Here is a 27,207-nt window from a genome sequence, read left to right on the forward strand (position 1 = left end):
CAACGCAATCGCTACCAAGACGAACACAGCAGTAGTCTACTGTACTGTAGTAGTACAATTTACCGGGGCAGCTTCTCCACACAATTTTGCGTTGTTACTGACAATGATCGCTACCAGTGAGCTTTTTATGAAAGCGATTTTCCACTAAATAAATGTCAAGCTTATTTACGTTTTTGAGGGCATATTTTCAGTTAGAAGATGGTACTGTTTGAATCGCGATTCAATCTTCTACTGCCGGTAACGTCGTAGAATAATCTTCAAAGGGGGTTCTTTATTCATGAATGAATGCAATATGAGTAGGCTAAATGCCTTAAAATATGACGAGCAGGGAAAAACTTAAAAGGACGTTTACTTCATAGAGATTAGGTCAATTTTTACACCGGTCGGCCAAATTTATTCGTTTTGATTCAACGATGAGGATGCCTTTTGCAGGGGAAATTAGAAGATTTATTTCATTCTACACTTCACTCGTATTTTCAGTTGTAAATGAGCAGCAAAAAAAAAATGCTTTTAAATCTGTGTAATCTTTATAAATAATAAATATGCATTTTAATATAAAATATACAGAAATATCAGTTTAAAAAATGTCATTCAAAAACGGACCCCTGTGCAACCGACGCAAGCAAGCACACCCTACAATTTCCCAAGAAATTGTACCCTCTCTAGTTACATGTGTATTGTGTCACAAAATCCCTTTTGTTGTCAGCATGCAGTCAGAGCTGCAGTGCTAAAAACGACTGAAGAAACTAAGCCAAAAAGACAACATGCTCGTGTGTGTGGAATATAATTATCGTGGTGGTATGTACAGTACACTTTATTTACAGTTAAGGTGAAAATCCTTTGAGTCATTTTGAGATTAATATTCCATTCACTGAGTCATTCACCGTCATTTCCCCTCAGGGATATGATGTGAGAAAGTTGCTTACACCAGCAGACACAGCAGTAGCCAGAGGTTGGGGATGGATTTGAACTAACTGTAAACAGACTACAACATAGGAAAGTAAGAGATGGAGGAGAGGTGGGGAGAAATTATGGAATAGGGGTGAGAGAGAGAGGAAGAGAAAGAAAGGGCGAGAGAGAGGGAACAGAAGGGAGAGAGGGGGTGACAGGAAGATAGGGAGAGATAGGGAAAGAGCAATAGAGAGTGGGAGGGAGAGACAGGTAGAAGGACAGAAGATGAGAGGAGTTAGGGAGAAGGATTGAGTAAGAGAGATGTAGTGGGATTGAGAGAAAGAGAGATGGATGGAAATGGATCAGAATGACAGCAGCTTGCTGCTTCATTGATTTCAGCTAGAACCATGAATATGGATGTGCAGTATCTCTACGTCATATCGATGAGTGATGAGGTTGTGAGTTTGCCATTTTTGGATGTGTGGGGGTGTGTCTGTGTTCATGCACGCGATCAGACAGGGTCAGACAGGTCGTTTCCACCCACTGATTTGTTCAGTAATTTAGTGAGCTCTGGCAGTTTTTCTCTCCATCTCCTCAGAGAATGATAGAGCTGTGTGGACCATGCTTTGCCCCATAGGGCCCCTAATGATAATAACCTGCAGCTGGCCAATTCCAATGTCAATGCAGTCAGCCACAAAAGTGTCTATTATATTCACAGTGTGAAGCCTGCGATGTGGGATGCCTGCAGAGACAAAGCCGTAGACCTGGCCGTCATCCTATTGTGGACATTAGGCTTCATTAAGGACAATTGGAGTTGTGTTTCATACTTTTGTGAAAAAACAACAACATTGGTCCAAGGTGAGTCAGACCAAAGAGGAGTTCCCTGGTCTTACACACAATGTTGAAGATCTCTAGGTCTATAGAGGGGGGAGGTGTTAGCGAAGGCCTTCTCCCAACCACCAGCTTTTTAAAAGTAAAGTCTGATCTACAGGCTTTGCACAAGGAAGTACATTCATCTTGAAGTGTGTTGATGACAAAGTTTTGAACCCAACGGCGTTTCAGAACCCACAATATCCCTCTCTCTGTCACTCTTAGGCAGTGATGTAGAGTATAGGCATTCCATTCCAACAAGCGTAGGATAAATCCTCATTTGTTTGTGTGCGTATTTATTGTCTTTTGTGTGTGTGTGTGCGTGTCTTGGCCCGGTGTGTGTGTGTGTGTGCCAGGTTGATTTGTCCCAGGAAGAAAGTCCTTCTCATAAGAATTAGTCTCCATGAGTAATATCTTCCTCCACCTCTCATTTATACTGATCAAGTCGAGATAAATCAAAACTTTACACTGGCCCGCGCCCACTTGATTGTGAAGAAACACCATTCATCATTTATTAGCCTCTTCCACACAAAGGTCAGGGATGAGAGATTCAAAGAGTTCTTTTCTAAACTTGACTTCTCCTTAATTTTCTCCGTCACTGCAAAAAGGAATTGCATTTAACCATCAGCATGTACCTTGTAATTGTTTTTATATACAGTAGACCGGTTGTTGTATGATAATAGCACAGCAGTGTTCCTTCGCCAGGGAAGTGGGAGAGAAATCTGTGTGGCTTTTAAAATGGCTCCAGGCCTCAGTATGTATACAATAGCGAGGCCACGCGATTCTGTCAGAGAACCTGTATATTCCTCCTTCTCCCCACATTTATTTATGAGAGGACTCACAGGAGGCGTTAGGACCATGTTCATGTTAGGTACAGGGACAGTGACTCCTATAAAACTGGAATACGAGGCTCAAGGCTGGGTGTGCTCTGATGTAAGATGGCTGTCAGCTGGCTCTGCCTTTGTTGCCCATGGTTTATTAGACCCAGGCCTGGACGGAACAGACAGCTACAACTTTGAACAAAAACAAGTTCTGTGCAAGCATAAAATGTCTGACCTTGCAGCAACAAGGCAATAACACCAAGGGTATGAGGGAAGCTGGTTTTTCAGCTGATTAGTTTGGACATGATTTGTGAGGAACCTTGATACTGTATGCATCGGGATGACAAGTCACAGCTTCTATGTGCTCATCGCCATGTGGAAATGTTTCAAGCTGTTTTCATTATTTCAACACCCCTGACTAATGCACTGAAGACAAACAAAATGACAAACACACACATGCCCCCCCTCCACACACACACAGACACACACACACACACACACACACACACACACACACACACACACACACACACACACACACACACACACACACACACACACACACACACACACACACACAACAACATACAGGGTTGTTGTACTATCCTAGCGAGGAACAACAATTCACTCCCATTCAGAATTGTACTAGCCCTAAACCCTAACCTTGACCCTTGATGGAATTCTAACCCTAATACTAATTCTAATCCTAACTTCCTTAAACCCCGTAGAAAGAGCATTTGAAGTTGTGTGGCCCAAGAAAATATCCCCAGCTAGTACATATTTTCGGTGCTATGTCGGGAATTTACTTAGCGAGCTAAGCGCCACCAATGAATCACAGAGAATTGCTAACCCATTTCCTCACCATATTGTTGAAGTACTTTAGATGGACGCCCCCGCACTGACGGATGAAGAGGGAAGGGGTGTCATCAATTGAGGGTGGCTGTCTCCTCCAGGGGCCTAGTTGCTCCGGTTAAAAAATGGAGGTTTAAGGATGCCAGGCGCTAGGAGAGGTAAATGGATCAACATCCCATGGAAGTGAGTCACTTGTCGTCCTCCGCAGGCAGAGGAGACTTCTCAGGGCTCTGAGTCTTCCTTCTCTGTCCTCTGTGTAGAGAGGCATTCAGAGGAGGTGCTCAGATACAGTTATATTGATTATGAGTTCAATTGAATTTACTTTATTAATCCCGAAGGAAATTCGAGAGCTGAGGAAACAGAGTGGGAGAGACATTAAGTCTGGTTGAGATACTATAGGCAATTGTGGCATAGGTCTTCTTATTGATATGTCATATTAACACTGGTGTGCTATAAAAGTCTGAAACTATATTAGTGAAAGGAAACATGTAAGCCAGTAGGCTATACAGGAAATGTATACAGTATGTAAGAATAGTTATTGTTCATTGGTATGATTCGATTAGGCAGATTGGGACATTATTCTCCACCAAACAGGCTTGTCTGACCTATAATCCATCTAAACCCAGAGGGAACCCAGGGAACCCAGAGGGAACCCAGAGGGAACCCAGGGGGAACAGAGGGAACCCAGAGGGAACAGAGGGAACCCAGAGGGAACCCAGGGGGAACAGAGGGAACCCAGGGGGAACAGAGGGAACCCAGAGGGAACAGAGGGAACCCAGAGGGAACATGATCCCAGCCGTCCTCCCAGACTTTCAACATTCATTTCACCTCCTGCACTTCTTGTTTCATTGTTTGTGTTGTTTTACTGTTTCAAAACCATTTGTCTTATGTGGGTCAATAAAGTTCACTTTTAATTCAAATTAGAGCTCTCAACTTTCTGAGGGGAGCTGTGAATATGACATGCCCATGTGCTGCCCAAACTCAGGTGAACTGTATTTTGTGCTAGTTTGTATAAGAGGGTGGGATGGGAGGGATGCTTGTGTGTGTGTGTGTGTGTGGGGAGGGGGGGTAGGGGTAGGGTAAGGGGGCTCCTGTGGAGAGCCTAAGAGAGTACACATGCAACCCAATCACAATCACAACAGGGGGTCCATTCATCACCCATTGGATCAAATAATTCCTCCACACATGGCTGCACACATTATTACCTTCATGTACCATAAAGTGAACCGGCATCCTTTTCTCTTCCCTCACTCCGAAAATAACACTGAGATTCCTTTTCACCATTATTCGTGCTCTGGCACACCTATCTTCTTGGAACGACTCCATCGTTCTTTGTTTCATCTTGTTGTGGTAATGGATGAGTTCCAGCTGTGATTAGACATTACTGTTTGTGATTAGACGGCTTCTTACTTGGGTCAATAAATGCCTGTTATAGCAATAAAACCCTTTATATATGGATAGATTTTACAACACCTAGGAACATCCCCATTCTCAGAATATAAACAAGCAGTTTATTCCAACTTTATACTTAGATATTTTATTACATTATATATGGGTTTGGGGTGTTGACATTTATTTCATGGCTCCGTTCCATTTTGCTGAGACACTCATAACAGCCACAAGGGCTGTGTGTGCGTCTTAAGGGATAAACATCAGAATTTGTATTTCCTTAAAGTCGTGTCAATGACTGTTTCTGTTTGTATGGGATTCTTTAGTCCATCCACCTGAATTCCCTCTGAAACTTGTATTCATTTATTACGTTCCTTGTCTTTCTTCCTGTCTTCCCTCCATTCCCGGGCCCTTTACGGAAAACCAGAAATGGCGAGCGAACAAAACAACTTCCCAGCCAACCTGAGTCATGAAAACCCAAGAGGACCCCTAATCCGATGCCATCTATGTTACAATTATGAGCCTAGCACTTTTAAATAGATGAGTTTGTCTCACAAGGGGGTTCTTTGCTACACAGTGTTGACATGTGAAGTGAATCATGCGTACAGTATGTTTAGTAGGCCACAGGGAGTGGAAATGAAAACGGTATATACAGTCTCTGTGAGCATACAGAGAATACACAGTCACCACCCACATACGGCAGAAGTTGCTGCCTGTGTAATGCTTTGCATTCTGATTATTACAATGCAGTGCAGTTTTTCAGGATGTGCTTTTGTGTGTCTGTAAGCCTGTGTGCGTGGTTGTGTATGTCTGTGCAGTCAAGGGTTTGTTTGTGTTTTATTGGTTGTGGAGATGCATAAAGACACTAGCTTTAATTACCACAGTAAAAACAAGTAGTTGTTCATGTTCCACAGCAGCCTTGGTTCCAGCTTTATAGTTGGCAGTGTCGTAAATTTGTCACGCTGTTCACAAAAAGTTGTAAAATATTATAGTTTGTCAAACTTGAAACTTTAGAAAACTTTGAGTTTGCATGATAGTAAAACCATTTCAGATATGACTACAGAACAGCTGTTGGCTGGAAGCTTACCTGTTAATCCGTACAGCAGGTAATTGTCCATAACGATGTTGTTTGTTTTCTGGGCTTTGATGTGTGAAATGATTTTTGAAGTTTTTATTTTTTCTGTTGAAACAATAAGTTATTCTTTCAGTGTATAGCCGCTATTTGGCCAATGAGCCCCATGTGATTGATCAGCCTATGTTCTATAATGCCATGTGACCTTGTTACTGCAATGCTGCTTCCTGTAGCCTCTAGCGACTGAACTAGGTTGAAGACAGGGCAAGTTTGGGTGATTTTTCTTTCTCACAGTAGAAAACTTATTTTTGCGTGGGTTACTGTGAGTACATCAATGTTTTGAGTTTATAGTTGCTCCTAAACTCCCTTCGAGAAACGAGAGGCTCCCAGAGGACAATTAATAATTGATGATGCTTGCCTCTTCTGTCTGTCACTCTTTTTTCTTCCTCTCATTTGTTCTCTCCATCCTACTGTGTTCTGTCATTCCTGACAGATCAATGAACTCCTCGTGTTTGTCTCTCTCATGCTCTCTCTCCTTCACTTTTTGTCCTATTAACTATCTGCTTTGGTGCACACACAGAGACACACACAAACAAACACACACACACACACACATACACACCCCACGAATGATTACTACAAGGACTATTGTGTTGAGGCTGTAGTCTGTCTCTCTGCTGATGGCACACTGTGTCAGTGATTTTGGAGCATGGCTGCCAGTTACTAGAGCACGTTTCCCCATCTACTCCTTATGCATAAAATCCAAGTGGCAGACCCATGTGCTGAACCATGAATCATTCATGCTTGAAAAACGCTTGAGTGTGTATGCGTCAGTCTGTCATCTCAGGAGAAAAAAAAATGAGGCGGGGATAACTTGAAGGTGATAGATGCTCTCTCATCTCCAGCCTCTGATGACCTTTGACCCATTGTGTGTGTGTGTGTGTTTGTCTAAGGACACTGATGTTGCCATGAGATGCCACAGAAGACAGTGAATACACTCCAGCAGGCCTGACTTACGGCACAGAGGGTCTGTGGACATGAGTCACAAACACTGGCATACAGGTTCTGTGGGGATACGATGTTCACCAGGGACACACCACGGAACAAACTGGAGGGATGAAAAACAAACGTTTGCATTTCATAGACACTCTGATACCTTTAACTTTCTTTGTGAGAAAGTTCAAGTGATGTGTTTCGTACTCGGTTGCTGTACACTTTAATTTCAGTTCACAGTCAAATTTACACTTTTTATTCCACGCCGGCGCAACTTAACTCTGCTGACATCAGCACCCAGGAGGTTCTGCTTCGAAAGAACTCCTCCTTCCTCTGTGACACTATGTTCTCTCCCTCAGTGGCTCTGAGGTATTGCTGCAGGAGATGGAGGAGGCTCTGCGCCGGGCTTACGGCTTGCGCACACCTCCCAAGGCTTCCTCACATTCAGACCCACCATCACTTTGCTAAAGATGACACACCATCTTAGAAGTGGTGGAATGTGTCTCGGTAAAACCAGTGACTGGATGTGTTGGCGTGCCTCACTGTCCCGTTATGGTGAGGGACAGATGGACAACCAGACAAATCGACAGACTGACTGACAGACAGACAGATGGATGCCTCTGTTCAACTCTCTCATAGCTTCCCATTGTGCTCTCCCAGAGAGACTCAGAGACAGTCCGCTATCTACCCCACACACAACCTGTGAAGCAAACAAAACCCCTCCGCTGGAGTCAGGGAATGCAGACGTAAATAATCCAGAACCTCTAGACAGCGGTAACACAATGCACAATGCATCCACGAACTAGGCGCCATGCATTTTCCAGAGCAGGGGACAAAAGATAGGGAGGGCTGGCTTTGTCATCCTTATCAGTTGGGGACATATTATTACGGAGTCCATTTGCCTTGGCTACTTAATTTTGAGCATCAGTGCAGTTGCAGTCGCTAAGGGGGTGTTGGGGTGGTGCAAGACTCCTGTAGTCTGTGCTGGATTTTGTAGTTCAAAGATTAAATGGAAAAATTTGAAAAATGATCATACATACACAAATGCATATGCACGCACACGCACACGCACACACACACACACACACACACACACACACACACACACACACACACACACACACACACACACACATGTAGACTCTCCAGGGGTAAAAGATAGCCACCGAATCTCCCCAACCATATTTCATGCTTGACGCTGGTCTAAATGATTAATTTCTTCTCATGTATTAAATCATGAATGATCTTTAAATTCATGGTTCTGGGTACTGTACTGTTCTGAAGCCCCCCGAGTAGAATTCTAGAGTAGAGTGTGTTATATGCATCTCTTCTACTGTCAGAGTGTATCTGTGCGTGCATGAATGTGTGAGTGTGTATAAAAGAACAACCTCCACCGACTACCTGAACGACATTAAACACACTCCACCACTCTCATACAACCATGTGAAAGAAATGCTTTCAAAATAGAGGCACTTTCCCTCTCACACAAGCACTTTGCATGCTGTGGAACCCTCATTTTAACCGACCAGGTAGCGCCCTAGCGGCTATCATCCAATCATGAATCCAGATTTCAATCCAAACGCTGATCAGACGACTTTTTCATGTACTGTCTGATTATACTTCAATGGGCAGACTGGAGAGTGTGAAACATTTTTTACAATTAAACCTCAGAGCATGGAAGCAGATGATGGGACAAAGAGGTGAGAGAGGAGGGGTGGAGGGAGGGGGATGTGGCAGGGTGGGGTCAGTGGAGGCGGATTACTGGTTGTGTACAATAGAGAGAAGAAAGGAGGGATGTGACAAGATAACTACTAAGATTACTGCCTCAATGCATGACAGGAGAAGACAATCTTGGCAGGGGAAAGAGAGATAAACCTGTATGATAACAGACTTCCTACTTCCTGATCAGCAGGAGGGAGTGAGAATACAGTATTCAATTCCTGTTCCGTGCTTTAGTATGAACCTGTTTCGGTTAATTTAGAATACGAACGATATGAACACCTGGTCCGCTTTCCTCTTTTATTTGTGTCCAGTGGCATGTATTTCATCAAACCTGTTCCGCATTCATATAGTGGGATGGCTCTGCAGTACAGAACGTCCTCTGATGGTGTGGATTGTTTCCTCTACCACAGGATTGTGTAGGTTTTCTGGTTGTTGGCCTTGAGGTTTCAGACTAGAACTTGATTAGGGTTGGAGCTAGAGCCAAGTTGGAGTTTCAAACACCATCCCACGTCCAAAACTGTGAACCTTGACTGTAACTTGGTTGCAACTCGGAAGATCTTCACAAGTACTTGCCAAAGTTCTCTTATGCACACATCAGCAATTCAATAAGCATATACGAAATATTGATTTATAGAAGGATACATTGAAGGTTCATGCCAAATAAAACACATTTTGTCAGAATGGATATAGTTCAAAATGAGATTTAAAGAAAAAATTCTGTCTAGCTCCAGAGCAGCTAAATCTCTTCCTGTGGTGAGCTCACTCTGTTGCTAACAGAGTGATAGCTAATGTCACCAAAGGTTAATTGCATGGATTTGGGATCAGGCATGTTTTGAATACAGAAAAAAATGCCTGAGACCTGACAAACTGTGACTAATTGGACTCTCTGAGTTTTGCTTTGATATCTGATATCTTGTAGTGTTTTCATGAAGAGAGCAATGCCTAATACTCACCACACTTTTCCTCAGGTAATGTGGCTTCATTTATTTCGGAAAGTGCATGGTAGTTTTTCAACCCCTTAGTTTAAGTAGAGGTCCTCTATCTGTTTTGCTCCCGGACTAATTGTCTGATTAATCTCAGCAATTCCAGTGATTAAACTTAAAGTCGCTTTCATAGTTGTCTGGGACTACTAATCCAATCCTTGGCCTCCAACTGTCATTAGGAATTTGCTACCATGCAGGCTGGGGATGGTTATGCTTGTGGCATTTTGAGACCAGGACAATTACTAGTGATTGGTGAACACACTACACATCATATTGGCCTGTTACATTGCTTGTTTTAAATATGTTGAAAATGGAAATGGACACTGATGTTGATATTTGAAATGTTATCTTAGAAACAGAGAGAGAGGAGAGAGAGAGATAATTTGAGTGGGAGTGAGACATAACCAGACAGACGAGATAAAGAGTGCAAAGGGAGAGTGTCAAAAAGAGAGAGAGCTGAGGGAAGGGCAGAAGAACTAAAATGTTCCCCAAACCTTAGCTTCTGGACATCCACCACTGCCAAAAGATAAGGACTCAGTTTTATGCTCATAGCATAAATGTACAGGAACACATGTTTTCGTAGCAGAATTGCCCCTTGGGTGAGATTGTCCAGTCACCCTCCTCAATGTAGATCTGACCAGATGTTCCTCTGTGGTGTGAAATGGAGGAAACCATGTCATCTTGGTTAACAGGCAACGATCATGAGAGCAGTGCTGGTCCTAGCACATTTGGTGCGGCAAGCTTCACTTCTAGAGCAACGACAGTGGTACATTACAAGACGGGGTTCATTGGTGTTCTTTCGGTTCAACGTACAATTTAAGACTTGGAAAGTGGTGCCCCCCTCTTCACGGCGCCCTAGGCGGCAGCCAATGTTGCCTAAACCAATGACCATCTCCGTCTGAGACTGTGACAGACTGAGGAACATAACCAATGCTCAGTTGGTAATGGGGAAAGTAGCTTCAGGGTGGAGTTTCAGAGATAAATCCCACTTCTACCTTCTTCCAATATTTTGTTATTTATCATTTTTTGGGGGTGTATTTTCCTTCTGCTAGGTTGAGATAATGACTCTTTCCTTGTCCTTATAAAAATGGTATGAAGTGAATCGCTGACCTCTTTACAGTGGAAGCGTGACAGAATAGTGTCCAAAGGAACATTTGAGGGTGGAACTGCCTGGTTTGCCTCCAGTGATGTAATTGCCTACTCTTTTGTGTGTGTGTATATTTGTGTGTGTGTGGGTGTGTGTGTGTGTGAGAGAGAGAGAACATTTTGTGTGTGAGAGTAAGGCTCCAGCTGGACAATGGGGTGGGCTCTGAACATGTGGCCCAAACAGATGGAAGTTTTATGGTCACCCAGCCTGTACACAGTCCTTGTTAAAACACATACACTATAAGTTATCACCCAAGGGGAACAAGTGGGTTGCTAAAATTACTAATTGCACAGTTACAATCGTCATTCTTTCTTTTATCACCAATTGAAATAGTATTTTGGATGGAAGGGGACTGTTTCACACTTCCCACTTTGTCCATTGAGCTTCTGAAAGTTGCATTTAACAACTCACTCTATTTCCTCCAGTAGCATCATGTAAAACCCCTCACTACTTCAGTTTTCAGTGTACCAGGCTAGTCAATCCATCTAAACGCAATGCGGGTGGAAATATGGTTGCGTCCCCGTACACGCAGACAGAGATAGCTCTATTCCCAGTGGCAGCTTTGCTCCAGATGAAGCTGGCCAGATCAGCAGATGGTGATGGGCTGAGAGTAGGACCGGGTGGCAGTGGGAGTGCCCACTGTGGGAGCTCCGTAATCCCACAAAGCCACAGAGTCTAACTGACAAATGAGAAATGTCCACCTTGCAAGCCGCAGCTTGTGCCAGGCCACTGCCATGCTCCGAGGAACCCGTTTTAGCTGGGAAAGACAATGGACTGCTGTTCTGTTTCCCATTTTTCTTTTTGTCCTTTGTCTCCAGGGAAGTAAGGAGGGGGGAGGGATAAAGGAGGGAAGAAATAAAGTGCTTTTTTCTTTTTCTTCTGGTGACCACTTTCGCATTGTCTTTGGACCCTGGGATGACCAGTAGGTCATCAGAAGGTAGGTTTCTACCAACGTTGATGGGCGGACGTGGTTTAATAAAAGACTTACAACAACCGCACAGACTTAAACAATACATTTGGGTTGTAGTAGGATATTTTAAGACACAAAGCCTTCCAAATCCTATGGAGAAAGAACAGTATTTAAAAAGAATGGGCATTGGTTATAACGAATAGCAAGGACCAATATAATGTATGAATGCAGCTGAAAAACCGATACTGACCAACGTCATTGGATTTAGGTTTATTTATTCACTCCAGCTCATTGCTCTGTCAGTCTGCAGTATGACATGCATTAACGTAATAGCATTTTCTTCACATGCTTAATGGGCTGGCAGAAAGTAAGAGAAAGAGCCTTCTGACAAATGACCAGTCAGCTACCAACCACCCTCCTCCACTCCCCCTCCCCCTCCCTCTCTACCAGGCCACAGTAGTCGGAGGGCGGACCCTCATGGGTGTCTGATTGTTCCCCCTTCCGTCCTTCCTTCTGCATAAAATGGATGAATATTTGAGAATGTCACATCAGACATCCTGATATCTCATTATGGTAACTGCCATCTCCCCCTGGGAGACGCGGAATAAGCGGAATCAGCAGAACTGGAGAGAGTGGGAAAATCAGGAGATTCTGAGATACTGTCCCTTGGTTTCATTGTTTGACAGGCAACTCACACACGCTCACACATTCACACACAACACACACACACATTAGGGTGATATGGCAACAAAATTGGCTTGGTTGGATTCCATACACTACGGAGAAGGGAAATGGATGCTGATTGTACGCATGATGGAAAATATATTCAGATTAGCACAGGAAATAAAGATCTTTATGTGAAAGCCAATTATGGGCCAGCGAAAGCATAATGTGCTTGTGTCACTTCAGAAAAGGTATCTCTACATTCACGCCCATCATTCCAATTTGTACAAATCCAAATCATACATGGCAGATACAGCATATAGGCTCAGTCATTTGATTGAGTTATAGATGTGGCCTTTATGTGGCAACTCCATGGGTATTAATCAAATAGGCAGTTTAGTTGGAAAGACAGTAGAGTTAATGTGTCTCTCCGAATGTAGAGGCACATCTCTGTAAAAGCTGTCTCAAAATATAATACTAGCTAGTTTGTACTAAGCTTGTACAGTGAGTAAAATTATCATATCACCATATGAAAAAGATACATGATACATATATGATACACCATAACATCACAGGATGGTCAGGTAGTAAAAAAAAAGATGGAGATCCAGGGGCCTCATTACAGAAACTCCCTAAAGAAAATTAAATCCTATTTTAACTCAATTTTGGATGACAATTAGGATTTTTGGTATTCTAGAAACATGTTTCCTAACTGCCTTTAGGGAAAAAATCATGTTATCTTAGGATAGGATATGAATTTAGTTGTTACAGAAGCATCCTAATTTAGGAATTTTCCAAGTTAGGAATCCTAAATTAGGATGGCAAAGACCCTGTTCTAAATTCTAAATTTCAGCAAAAAATGGCAGCAGCACTCTTGTTTGGTCTGTGTGGTCATGAAGATACGGAACATTTCCCGAACCATGCATTCATGGGTAAATATAGATTACCAAGACGATTCATTTTGTATTTGATTGACATGCTATTTTTTTTGTTGCTAAGGGTTGACTTCCAGACTGAGGTTGCAGATCTTGCTTGGTTGCAGAAAAGAAGAAATACTCGACACTGCACATCTTTGACATGTCTAGGAGCCCTGAATTGTGAATCTCTAACTCGGGTGCAGACGAATAATACTCTTTGGGAGCTGTTTATTGAAGATTTTTACTTTTTTATTACAGGAATCATTGCTTTTGAGTTTGACTATTTAGTCCCATATATGTCCCTGTCATCATGTAACAGCACAGATGTCCAATTTGTATATATTTTGGGGAGCAGAGGAGTATCATCCAATTGTCCCACTGCAGGAATGCCTGAGTTCCAATTGGCAAAGATGCGCATTACAAATCCTCCGTCAATGTGGCTCACTAGTAGGATGCTTTCTCGAATGAATCACTACGCATGCGGGGATGAGAGCGAGTCCCCTGATTTGACGGCCCTTTCAATGTAGCCTACCTCACTATTTGGCAAGGCACACCCTCTTCCACCGAGCTGCGCACAATCGGCACCTGTCTTCTCTGTGGCTTCAGCCCGTGCGGTGGGAGGGGTCATTATTTGGCAGGGAGCGGAGTAGAGGAGAAGTATTTCCTAGATACCGACAGCCGCGCGTGTAGTGTTTCAGATTCAGCACTGACCGAAAGGAAAGCGCACGGATTTAGGCGTTCCAAGGGAAGATATTGAGAAGGCTATCTGTTTGGGAATACACCATTAATCACAGTCTACATTATACGTATTTTATTGGAGTGAAAGAACTGTCATTTTAATAAGGTAGGTACGAAAGCCAGCTTCAAACACCCGGGTTGTCTTGCCGTTTCACGGCTGCTGGCTGGGTCTGGCAATGAATGAGCATTCACATTCAAATTTGAGCAGTTTTCCTGATATTTGAGTTTGTTGTCAGATGTAAAACCAGTCTGTTACAAAGGTGACCTGTGTCACTACACGTTTACTTATTTAGTTACGTCGTAACTGGCATAACCGAGTATTTTTCGTGAAGCAAGATATCTGTTTTCAAAGCCGCCGGGTACCATCCAACAAACACGGTGCTGAAGCCTACTCTGACAGCCTTGCATTCGCGAGCCTCCGATGGCTAGAGCTAGCTTAGCATAGCCCTTAGCTCGGACTGCCTTGTCACCTTTATTATAGTGAATATCGGTGAAAAAAACAAATTCAACTGTGGTCCTGAATACACGTTTAACAATGTCTCCAAATACATCGGGATTCCAGTTTAATTTGCCACTATTTTATGAATCTCAAATCAGCATCCTCTCATCTGGACCACCTTCTATTGTCGGTGCGCTTTCCGTTCTCTTCTATCCCGGATAACGATGCCCGGTAATTCTTTGTCTGGGTTATGCTTTTGTCAAATTACAAACATGTGCTCATGCATTAGGCCTAAATATCAGACGTTAATTTTAAAATTCCATCCTATAACATTCCTGGGAAGACTACTTATCTCTTCCTAGCGGAATCATTTTGAATTTTTAATAAGGCTACAACTTGCTTGTTTGATGGTTAGGTTCAGGTAGGCTATAGACGCCTTTACTTGGATTTTCGGGTAGAGCTAGTGCTCCTTAGATTCAGAGTTCTGCCCTCCCAGTCGTACAAACATGGATATTTGGTTTATCGTTTCTGTTGGCCTTGGCAGTGAACTGTTGGTATTTGTGAGCTAGTTTATCGGGTTATTGTTTTAATATCAACTTCACTACAGCTAGCCTACGTTATGCGTGGATTGCAGATTGCAAAAAAAAGCACCGGTATTATTAGCCTATGCTACACACTTTAGTCGGTGCTGTCGGTGCACAGCAACACTTTTGAAAACAGCTTGATTTTGCATTATGTTGGGTGAAAAGTCTGAATTAGTTTTGGGGCGACTTTCTTGTAATATAAGCCTGGTTAATAATCTTAAATAGCCTCATGCTTTCCGTTCTATTATCAAACAGTGAGAGTAGGCTGTAAATACACAACAAAACAGTAGGCTACGTGATCGTTCTATTAGGCTATTGGTAAAATACACAGTTTATCAATCATGTTTAATATCGAGGTCAGATCGACCATAAATGTAGTCTATCGACTGTTGTGTTCGTCAGTCGGTAGCCAATCTCTCTATGCTCTGTGGCTGTAGCTTCGTGTTAGCATTTCTTCTTGGCTTTTCTCTGCGAAACAGTCTTGTGAGGTGTAGTACAGCTGGAGTTATGACTCAGTGTGTAGTTTGCCACATTATGTCCCCGGTAACCGGAGCCGTGTGTGGAATCTACCATGGGCTCTGGGGGTCAGAAAGTGGCTGCATTTAGAACGTGAACTTTTGATTGGCGTGGAGGCATGCGGACAGGACACTCAGTGACAGTGTTGAACACATGTAGCCTATATGGTTGTGTTTTTCTCAATGGATTTTTGAATGTTTCTGTAATAGGGAACATGAAAGTGAATTTTTCCATTTACTTAATTTGAATAGAACACATAGGAATACCGTTTATTTAGTTTATTATTTAGTTTACAGGAAATTGCACCACCTAATCGTATAGGCTAATGCATTGCACACACTGTTGAGCAATTTATTTAGAATGTATAGGCTAATTAATTAATATTTTCCATACAGTCCCTATCAACACAGGTTAATAGGGACTGTTTTGTATGTTGTGTTGTTATCTCACAGACAGTATGACAGTAAGTGCAGCGCAATACTTGAAAGTAGTGTCAGAACACAAAAATTGGTCCTGTATCTTGTTGTGTTTAGACAGAGTTAGATTTGTGGCTTAGTTCCATAGAGACCAGCCTGTGGACTTTCACCATAACAAAGTGTATCCTGGGAGACAAGGCCATGCCTGCAGGGCACGGTTGCTGCTGGACAGTCTCAGGGTAGCCATAGTATCTCTATACTAGTAGAGTTATGCACCACTAGAGAAGAAGAGCTCAGTCTTTCATTCCAACTCTAAACATTTCAACTCTCTCAAGGTCTTGAAGGGGGCAATGAGCTTACTTGAAAACTGTGAACAAACTCTTGTATCTGTTTGGAGGAATCAATAGCATTGACGTGTGAATCCAACATATCAATTTCAGCTCTCTTACACCGCACATCAAATACTTTACCTTCACATAATACAAGAGTCCATTCTTTTGGACATTGTATCAGACAGTTGTTTAGAATAAGGTTGGGCAAACTGTATTGTGTGAGATAGGCCTACTTAATTAGTTACATTGCTGTAATGTCAAATATAGCAGGCTTGAGTTTCCAATGTTATGACTTGACCATATTTTTTATGCAAAATTCAGTAACTGAGGGTGTCTTATCAAGATAATTTTATCTCCCAGATCTACTTTTAATTGATGCCTGCCTAGTGCTTGTTTTCAAAGATCGCGGTGCACCAAGTAAATCTCTTTCTTTAGTTCTGTCAGGCCAAGTGATTTTAGTTGGTTGCATTTTGGATTGCTCGACTTTTTGAAGAGCCCACATGAAGTGACCGTAGGATTCATAGCGATGATCTCGTGACAGTACCGCCACGTTTGGGAGTACGGCCTTTCAGCGACCACTTTAGTCTGGGAGAATGGAAGCATTGGACTCCACTGTCCAGCACTCTCATGTGTGTGTCAAACAGTCAAAGACGACACGTCCCACCAGTCAGGGCCTAGGTCTCTATGGACACTGGTTAGCAACCCAACAACACCGTTTAATGCTTTGAATTATGCAATATACAAAAGAATTACATCATCAATCATATTATTTGCATTAAAATAATATCAAGAATTCTAGTTGTCAGGCCAAGCGCAGACCGTCAAATGAACTCAACTTTAATCTTTTATTGTAATTAGCTGATTATTGCATTTCACTGCTTACTGCTGAGGCACTGTTTATTTGTTTTGGGGCGTTCAGTTGATGAATCGGTCCTTGGAAGTCTTTTGGGCACAGAAAGCAAGCACCCCTCTTGCAAAATGAAAGCGCTTCTCTGATAGAAACGTGAGTAATTAAGGGTGCAATTACCTGTGATAAAGTCCCTATTGGCCTAATTAGAAAGGGTTTGGGTTAGGGAGAAATTAGGTGGATGGAGACTAACAAAAACATTAAAAACACAGGTCCATTCCAGAAAATAGACCCATCTCCGAAAACGTCCAGTGTACGGTGTCTAGGGACAGGGGAGATGTAGGGCGTTTATAACATTGTTTCGGGGTGTCTATAACTTTAGCATTAAGAATATTTAATGATCCTCTCCCGGTATAAAGATATCTCTCCTCTTTTTATCGCAGGCATTATTGATTTTGAGAATGTTGCATTAACATGTAGAATGTTAATGCAGTCTTCTTGTTCTCTGCCTCTCTCTTGGATGTCGGTGGCTTCGTTGACAAGCCGACCTTTCTACGTTCACTAACTGACAGCGTTGATTTCAGAGTGGAAGCCTGTTCCATCAGACACAACGTTTGGTATCTTCTTTAAAGTGGATCACCTTGTCCTCTCCAAGTGCCCACTTTGAACCTCTGCAACTCTATGCCCTTGGCTTGAGTGACTACTGAGCCTTTAATTTTTACCCTTCAGAGTCCAGAATAATCTCACTTTAGGACTGTGTCAAATCCCGTTCGTCATTAAAAGAAAAGTCTTTGGGACATTTTGTGAGGGAGACCGCCAGGGGAGAGCAGTCTAAGTGACTTCGCAACCCAAGCCTCAAATATCTTTCTTGTCCTTCCAGGAGTCTAGATGAAGCACGTAACACCAGAGTTTGTTGGCCATCAGCCTGTGTTATGGAAACAGATGGTTGACAGCTCTCTATATCTCTGAAGCCACGGCGTCAATGCCTTGACCCTTCACAGTGGAAGCCCTGCAGAGCAGTTTGATCACCATGACATAGTTTGATGTCCTTCAGAAGAAGCGCAGATGAATCAGTGCTGTGATCAGCTGCTCTTGTGGAAGCCTTTCAACCAGAGGTGTCTACAAGGCATCAAGATTCATTTTCGTTCCTTCATGGGAAACCTTTTCCAGAGCAGTCGAGGCTCACCTTTGAAAGACCTTGAGCTGCGTCAGTGTTTTTAGAGTTTTTCCATCACCTCTAGCCTCGGGATCCTGAGTTACTTAGCCCCTTTGAATCACCTGCCTGCAGCCCTGCAGACTGCTGTCTGACCTGGGCTGCCTTCGTTCCAGACTGGGGCCAGTCACAGGCTCTGGGTGTTGAGATCCAGCGTGACAAACCAGCCAGAGGCCTTCCACCGGCTGCCATTCTGACGGTAATGAGATGGAGACGTTGCCCTTTAAAAGCAGACACTTTTGAAGGGATTTAATTCGTAGCAATTTAAATGGTGGAGCATGCGGTTCGATTACTGCTCTCCGGAGTCATTCCTTCTTCATTCCTTTTAATAAAAGTGCAAGCTATAGACCAGTTTTATAGGAAAGGTAATCTTAAATGACTTATTTTGTGATCTGGCACTATATACATTTTTATTTTTTTACTTGACCTTCCAGGGGGGGGGGGCGGGGGGGGTGCCGTTGGGGGGGCGGGGCCCCCACTAATATAATGGTAGGGGAAACACTGCATAAGGTTGTTGGTTCGATTCCCGGCCGTGCAAAATGACGTTGTGTCCTTGGGCAAGGAACTTCACCCTACTTGCCTCGGGGAGAATGTCCCTGTACTTACTGTAAGTCGCTCTGGATAAGAGCTAAATGACTAAATGTAAATGTATTTCAAGTCCATGCGGGCCCTTCTTTCAGTTGCCCCACAGCACAACAGTACACAGTCTAGTCTCTATCAGCACAATCTTGTGTTTGCTGCGCGACGGTGAGGATGTGATATTCCTATCCTTGATGTTCCTTCACGGCACTCTGGGCATATCTACTCTTTCTCTCTACTTTTCTCCCTCTCGTTCTCGCTCTCTCTCTCTTATTCTCTTTTTCTTTTATCTCTCTCCCTTCAATTCTTTACTTCTGCCTCGCTGTCTCCGCTGTGCAGACAGAGAAACACACCCGTTTTCTTTCTTTCTGTTCAGTCCTTCACCTCCCGTCTTCACCTCTGGTCCTCTCTCGCTTACTCTCTCGCTTACTCTCTCGCTTACTCTCTCGCTTACTCTCTCGCTTACTCTCTCGCTTACTCTCTCGCTTACTCTCTTTCTCTTGCTCTCTCTCTCATATCTCTGTCTCTCTCTCTCTCTCCCTCTCTTGTTTATGCCTTCTCTCTGCCCTGTTGTCCCTCTAGTTCCATTTGCAGTAAATCGGAGAGGAGAATCTAGCTGGAGGGCTCAGAGGCAGGCGCCGTCTGCCCACCCCCCCATCTCCATTGTCCCTGGTGCAGCACTGTCTCTCTCTCCACACACACGCACACACACACACACACACACACACACACACACACACACACACACACAAAATGCATCTGGAACTCAGTGTGGCCCCCTGTTCAGGCATTGCTCCTCCCCTGCAGTTCACACGTCTCTGTGGTAATGTGTCTTTTGTTGAACAGGGGCTGTGTTTTTCTGTCTTTTCCAACCCCATCTCTCTTGTTATCATGGTCATATTCCCCTACCATTCTTTTTCGGAAATTTCACATTTGAACGCCCCCCTTTTTTCTACAGAGAACACCATCTGTCAATCAACCCTTCAATTCATAATCTCTTTCGCACACACTCTCCTTCCTGTAGAGTCATGGTTCCTGCCGTCAAAATATGTTTGAATACTGCACGTGACGTGGATTTCTTTGTTTCGCGTGTGGTGGAAATACAAACCCAGTCTTTCACAAATGAAGTTGCTCGCAGAAGCCAATTTACATTTAATCCTCCCATACTTGTGATGAATCACTTTGCCAGAATGCCAAAGCACTAAAGAGCCAACATAGAACAATAACAATAACAACAATAACAACAACAGGAAACAAATTGTGCAAAACTCATTTCAAAGCCTTATGAATGTCCTTTTTTAAGACTCAAAAATGGGAAGTGAATAGATGTTGCGTTGGTTTTTGTTTTTAATTTAATCAATTTATTACATTTGGATTAAATATTGCAGTGTCGAAGTTTTGGTATGTGGCTTATCTCCTGTCAGTCCATGCCCACGTCTTTAACACGAATCCCCATGTGCTCGGGCTGAGCCTGACTATGCTCCACAGACAGGCAGCAGGTGGCATTTGATCCCCCCCCACACACAGACAGAACCCAGGGTGCTAAATTATGTTTCTTAAGAAAATACAAATTCTTGAGCATGTAGGAAGGAAAGCTGTATTGTTAGGAATGTTATGTGTGTGATTTTACAGTCGGCGTGTTTGTAGGTGGTTGTGGCGCTGACTGTGTTGTTGGATCAAAGACGCTCAGGGAGACGCCCCTACGCTGCTGGGAGACACCCCCACGTTCTCCATGTTCTCTGTTTCACCTGCCGCTTCTACTTCTCATGTTCTACAAAGACGGCCTTTGGTGTTTTGAAAAGGAATAATTAGGGGGAGCAGCGTGAAATTGGAAAATTAATTTACGTCCAGAAAGAGTGTGAGTGTGTGTGTGTGTGTTGGAGACAGGGCTCGTGGTTGTGTGTTGTGTGACTACTACAGTCACCCATCCAAAGACACCAGAGGTTGTACCTAATTTACTTCTCCTTTCGTGCTGCAGCTTTTCTACCGCAAACATACAAAGCAACTCCAAAGCCTTCCCCAAATCATTTTCAACCAGTAAAACCAAAAAGATAACCTTGAATCATGACAATCTCATACACACCTGAACCAAATTGCTTGGCAGTCTCGTCAGTTGTGAAAAATGTTATTGGTTTAAGCCTGATCAATTTGTCGCTGGAAAAAAAAGTAATAAAGAATATAAACCGTAATTTTGTTGGAAAAGCAATCTGATTCTGTCATCGTGGCCTTTTTATTTACTAATGAGACCCGCAGTGGAAGGAAAATGTGTACGACGGATCATTTGTTTCTCGACCGCAATAAAGAAGGAATTTGTCTTCTAATGTGTCTGCCATGTGAGGGGAAGGCTGACTGATCTGTGTAGCCTTACCTTCTTTGTATCTCCCACTGCATCTGGGCTGGACATTAGAGAGCAGTGCTGGGGAGCTGGTGGGATGGGACTGGGACTGGGAGGCTGGTGGGCTGGGACTGGGAGGCTGGTGGGATGGAACTGGGAGGCTGGTGGGATGGGACTGGGAGGCTGGTGGACTGGGACTGGGAGGCTGGTGGGATGGGACTGGGAGGCTGGTGGGCTGGGACTGGGGGCTGGTGGGATGGGACTGGGACTGGGAGGCTGGTGGGATGGGACTGGGAGGCTGGTGGACTGGGACTGGGAGGCTGGTGGGATGGGACTGGGACTGGGGGCTGGTGGGCTGGGACTGGGAGCCTGGTGGGCTGGGACTGGGAGCCCGGTGGGATGGGACTGGGACTGGGAAGCTGGTGGGCTGGGACTGGGAGCCTGGTGATTAGTCTGAGTCTGATCTGTATGCTGTCAAGACCACACTGCCTTGAAAGCCACTAACACAGATGTCACACCACTGTGATGCGACTTTGATTCATTGCATCGTTTGTAGCATGTGTAGATTCCAGCAAGGGAGGGGGGTGGTGTGTGTGTGTGTGTGTGGGGGGGGGGGGTAGGGTGGGATGGTGAAAACCATGGGTGACTATGAATTGATTTGGCTCAGTTATTCAAAGCTCAGAGATTCCAGTGCTCATAAAAGCGAGGTGATACTTGCACATTTAGTGTTAGGCCTCCCCCTCCCATTGCGTCTCGAAGATGAGTTGCCTTGATTTATGAAGGTGATCATCAAGGTGAAGATCACAGCTCTTCACCTCATCCTGTAAGCAGTCTTCTCACTGCATCTCTATTGAACCTGCACAGTATGAATATGTTTGGGGAGTGTATGTGTGTGTGTGTGTGTGTCGGGGTGTGTGTTGGGGTGTGCTCTGAGGCCTCACAAATGTTCCCTGCTGCTTTGATCAGCCTACTCTGGTTGCTCTGTGGTGTGTATTTGTGTTAGGTTGTGTTGTGCTCTGTGTCTGTGTGTGTGTAGTGAGTGTATATGCTTTGAAACCCCAACTCTGGAGAGCAGCGATATGACAGTTTGAGCCTCGACTGCTGCTTCAGAGACTTTTCCACTTTACTAGCCAAACTGTGTTTGAGTGTGTGAATGTGTGTGTGTATGTGCACGCCTAGAGGCTCTGAATCTGGGCCACTGCAGTGTCAACATATTACCTCCCTAATTATTTGAAAGGATAGCTGGATTTCTGAACTCCCAAGCGTGTGATGTCACATTGTATAGACATGGATTTCCATGGGGATTTTCTGTAAGCAGACTGCTGTACTTTAAGAAGTTTACTATTCTGACACTTGCATTAGGCGGTCGGCAGATACTTATTTAGGACTTACATAATTTCAGGAAGAGAGAGGGAGAGGGAGATTGCGACAAAGTGCAGGTTTTGCTGGAAAAGCGGGCACTTTTTTGACATGCACTTATGAATTATTGAGAGAGCCTGTCTTTGAGTCATCATAACTTGGCGTCACTGTGACGCTGCTCTCTTAATTCTTCTCTCATATTCGTATCCATACAGCTTAGTGGAAGTGGTCTCTGAGCATATCATAGCTACAGTCTTTTTACCTTAGTGGAACTTAGCCAGACATTGCAATCGTAGCCAGTGAAGTGTGTGAGAGACAGACAGAGAGACAGAGAGAGAGACAGAGAGAGAGAGACAGAGAGAGAGACAGAGAGAGAGAGAGACAGAGAGAGAGAGACAGAGAGAGAGAGAGACAGAGAGAGACAGAGAGAGAGAGAGACCTGTGGCTGAATGGTATTTGAAAAGCTGCCGGGAAGTGATTTGGTAACATATTGAACAGACATAATCTCTGAGTAGTTTGTCGTAGAGATATGCAGGCGTCCGCTGTCAGCAGTTTCTAAGGAGATGATGCAGATGTAGTGTTCTTTCCTGTCTGTTGTTCTAAAGGCAGGAAGAAAGAGGAGGGGTGACAGATGGGGGGAGGGAGGGTGCGTATTGAGCATTCATGCGGTAAAGCATCGTTCATGTCCAGGACACGAGTGTGCACGCACACACAAAGCTGGTATAGGTTTGACCTTATTTTGTAGCCCCCCCCCCCCCCCCCCCCACACACACACACCAACCCATGGATACTTATCATGGCATTGACCTCATTTATGGTGTAGGGCTAGAATCAGTAATCTGTGTCAACATGGCCTGCCGACAGGGAATAAGACCATGACCTCATCCAGACCATATGAATGGATGCTGTACTTCACACTCATTTAGCATGTTCTCAGTATTTTGTTGTGTAATTCTTTTTCATTTCCCATGTCACAGCTCTATAGGTCAGTGAAGAAGGAAACAGAGTCATAACGTCTCTGTGTTTGAAACATTTTAATATCCCTGGCTGCAGTATCCTGCCTTGAGCCACTCGAGGGATTCATCTGACAATTCAAATCGGTGCAATGAAATGCAGTTCAGTTTAGTTCAATTATCAATGCCTAAACAGAGGTAACACAATGGAAAGCTATCCGGCAGACATTGCCAGTGTCAGGGATCGAACCGTGCTCTCCATAGACGCTCTCACAGAGGCTGAGGTGGGTCCTGAATGCAGGGCCAGCGGGCTGGGGCTCGCTGTTACACAACGCCTGACGGACATCTGCTGTCAGCTGACTGCAGCCCAAATGGCATGTCATGATAAGTAGAAAGAAACACAATACATTGTCATCTCAGTAAGCGGATTGGAGATTTCCCTAGATATTTACATTTACATTTAGTCATTTAGCAGACGCTCTTATCCAGAGCGACTTACAGTAAGTACAGGGACATTACCCCGAGGCAAGTAGGGTGAAGTGCCTTGCCCAAGGACACAACATCAGTTGCATGACCGGGAATCGAACTGGCAACCTTCGGATTACTAGCCCGATTCCCTCACCGCTCAGCCACCTGACTCCCTTTTTATGAGTGTGGTGGTTCTTTAGTAAATCCTGATCTTCAGAGTAGGAGTAAGCACATTCAGTACGTGTGGTTGTGTGTGGCTGTGTGTGGTTGTGTGTGGCTGTGTGTGGTTGTGTGTGTTTGTGTGTGGCTGTGTGTGGTTGTGTGTGGCTGCGAGGGTTTAGCGTGTTTAGTGTATTTGTTTGACTGTGACTGTAGCATTTGGCAGTGTGCTTGTGTTCACCGTATTTAATATGGGTGGTTGTGTGTGTGCAGATTATCTCTGATATTTAGGATATCTCCTGTACTTGTATCTGATCTCTTGTAGTTTAGCCTAGTTTCTCTGTTCTTGGTAACAGGCCATGACGGACAGCTGCTACCAGAAGCCTTGTAGACGATGCAGGTTGCGATCACCTCCCCACCAGAGCTACGGGCTGGGCAGAGGGCTGAGGATGGGATTGATTTCTATTCTGTGGTTTTGAAAGGAGTCCAAGACACCATGATGAGTGTTCAGTGAGGATCTCAGCTGGTGTGCCACTTTGCAAAGATGCCAAATCCCTACGCTCCCTCCCCTGCCCCCGCCCCGCCCCGCCCCCAACTGAACTCAGTATGACTTGACAGGTCTCCTCTCCTTCCGTGACATCCCACTGTTCCTCCCTCCGTCTCTTCTTCCATCCTGTCTTTCCCCCCTCCTGCTCTTTCCTCGCACACAGTATCCTTCCCTCTCTCTCCCTCCCTCTACCTCCATCCATTCCTCAGTCCCTCCCCCTCTCCCTCCCCCTCTCCCCTCCTTCCCTCCTTCCCTCCTTCCCTCCTTCCCTCCTTCCCTCCTTCCCTCCCTCCCTCCCTCCCTCCCTCCCTCCCCCTCTCCTTCCTTCCCTCCCTCCCCTCCCTCCCTCCCTCCCTCCCTCCCTCCCTCCCTCCCTCCCTCCCTCCCTCCCTCCCTCCCTCCCTCCCTCCCTCCCTCCCTCCTCCCTCCCTCCCTCCCTCAGTCCGTCCCCCTCTCTCTCTCTCTCTCCCTCCCTCCCACCCTCCCTTCATCCCTCTCCTCCTCCTCCTCCTCCTCCTCCACAGCCGTCCGTCATCTCTAACTCTTGTTGACCGTCTCAGTCTGTGTCCAGCCCACCTCACCAGGAGCAGCTCTGCTCTGTCTGTGTCAGAGGGAATACCAGGACTGGAGAACTCCGCTCGTTCCTCTTCTGCCACTCTGATGTTGCTAACACGTAGGTGATTGAGAGGACCTCATGGAAAAGGCCCTGGATCGATACCACCACCGACCTCCGACTCAGCACGCCATCTCCTTTTTGAGCTCTCATCGCCACAAGACGCCGAGGTGCTTGCGTGCACATTTGCAAAACTGTTTGATGAAGTAAGGTATAGGCCTGCTTTGTTGTATGTTTACTTGGTAGGCAAGCTTTGTTTGTCACGAGGCAAAGCATTGTTGAGGTTGATGGGATGGAAATACACAGACAGTAAAAATGTCAACAAAGTTGAGACCTAGGTTTGAATTTGAATTTTGTATGGGTCTTTCTTTGACTTGGTCGTGAACTTTAAACGGGCCGCTATGTGCAGGGTGTGTGTGCTTGTGAAGCTCCATTTGAATTCCCAGCCGCAACACGGCTAACGAAGGTGTCTCTGGAAACTTTGGTGACTGGGGGGTTGGAATCTGGTGACAGCTCATTGCTGGGCTCGCGTCATTTAGATGTGAAAATGCTTGTGTTGTCGTGGGGGGAGCCGGGGGGGGGGGGGGGAGGTCTGAGGCCTTGGAGCGCGAGGTGGCTGGAGGCCAGCACGGGGAGACCCAGTTGGCACACACCTGTCCCCCCCACGCCATGTCTGAGAGGCACTGACAACCAGCTGGAGACCATCTCCCCCGCCCCTCGCCCCTTCTGGAAGGGGGAAGATTTCTCCTGACCTGAGCTATGTTGTTAGTTGAGCCCTGCAAACGGCTGAGGAGCTACTCTGACTGATCCAGCTTCTCTTGTGGGAGCCTTTCAGCCGGAGACATGTTGGGACTGTACTGGGTTTTGTAACTTGCAAGGAAATGGAGGATGAAGATTTGGTGAAGGCTGTATTAGTGTAGGGTTGGTTGTGTAAGGCCTTTACATACAATAGATGCATGGCACATAGAGAGAGGGGGATGTAGAGAGAGATGGAGAGTGAACGAAACTTACAGACCGAGAGAGAGAGAGTGGGTGGCGAGAGAGAATGATAGGAAGAGGGAGAATGAACGGATGAGAAGGAGGGGAAGAGGGAGAAGCGATCTCAGCGAATGAGAGAAAGAGAAAGGAATGTCACAGGACTGAGGTGGGCCGTGGGTGGGGATTGATAGATGACATTCTTTGTCTCTTCTTATTGGCTGTATCCTAGATACAAAGGGACTCTCACTTGAAATTAACACATTTTTGTTGTACTATTCTTGTGAGCACTCACAATTTAGTTCTATTCAAGTCACACTTATCCTAATGTAACCCTGGCTTCTAACACAAACACTAAAACAATCCCTAACTTCCAGCTTCAACACTTATTATAATTCTAACCCTCTTTAATTTACTATTACTATTCATAAGGGAATTCTGGTCCCCACAATAATAGTCAAAGAAATACACACACACATGTGCACACATGCACACACGCATGCACACTCACAGACAGACACACACACACACACAAACACAGATCCACAGTCTGCACCTGGCCAGCTGAGGTAATTACTTTAAATCTACGGTAACGGTTGTCTGTGCTTTCCAGAATGCTGACATCAGCGTCACCAAAGCTAATAATCTTGTTTAATGAGCAATAAAATAGCTAACAATAAACAAAAGGTCCCAAGCCAGGAGAAAAACAAGCTGACGTATGATAGAAAAAATGATGGGAGCGATGTGTCCTCTGAGGACTTGCCCCAGCTGTCCAGCTCTGGACCGCTTTTTACAGACTGCTGTGTTGTATTTTTCTGTCAACCTCCCGCCACATGGTCTAGAATGTTCCACAGCAACGTGACTGGTATTGTTCACCCTCATTCCTCTCTCCACCCCTCTCTGC

General features: G+C 44.7%; 1 protein-coding gene across 1 annotated transcript in view; it reads left to right on the forward strand.

Moving 5' to 3' along the window:
• Positions 1 to 13,955: 13,955 nt before the first annotated feature.
• LOC136956370 (catenin alpha-2-like) overlaps positions 13,956 to 27,207 on the forward strand; it is a 64,969-nt gene continuing 51,717 nt past the window's right edge. The window contains exon 1 of the mRNA XM_067250274.1: positions 13,956 to 14,074. The gene's annotated coding sequence lies outside the window, so the exon portion shown is untranslated. The remainder of the gene's footprint in view (positions 14,075 to 27,207) is intronic.

Source organism: Osmerus mordax, chromosome 14 (assembly GCF_038355195.1).
Source record: "Osmerus mordax isolate fOsmMor3 chromosome 14, fOsmMor3.pri, whole genome shotgun sequence".
Taxonomy (NCBI): Eukaryota; Metazoa; Chordata; class Actinopteri; order Osmeriformes; family Osmeridae; genus Osmerus; species Osmerus mordax.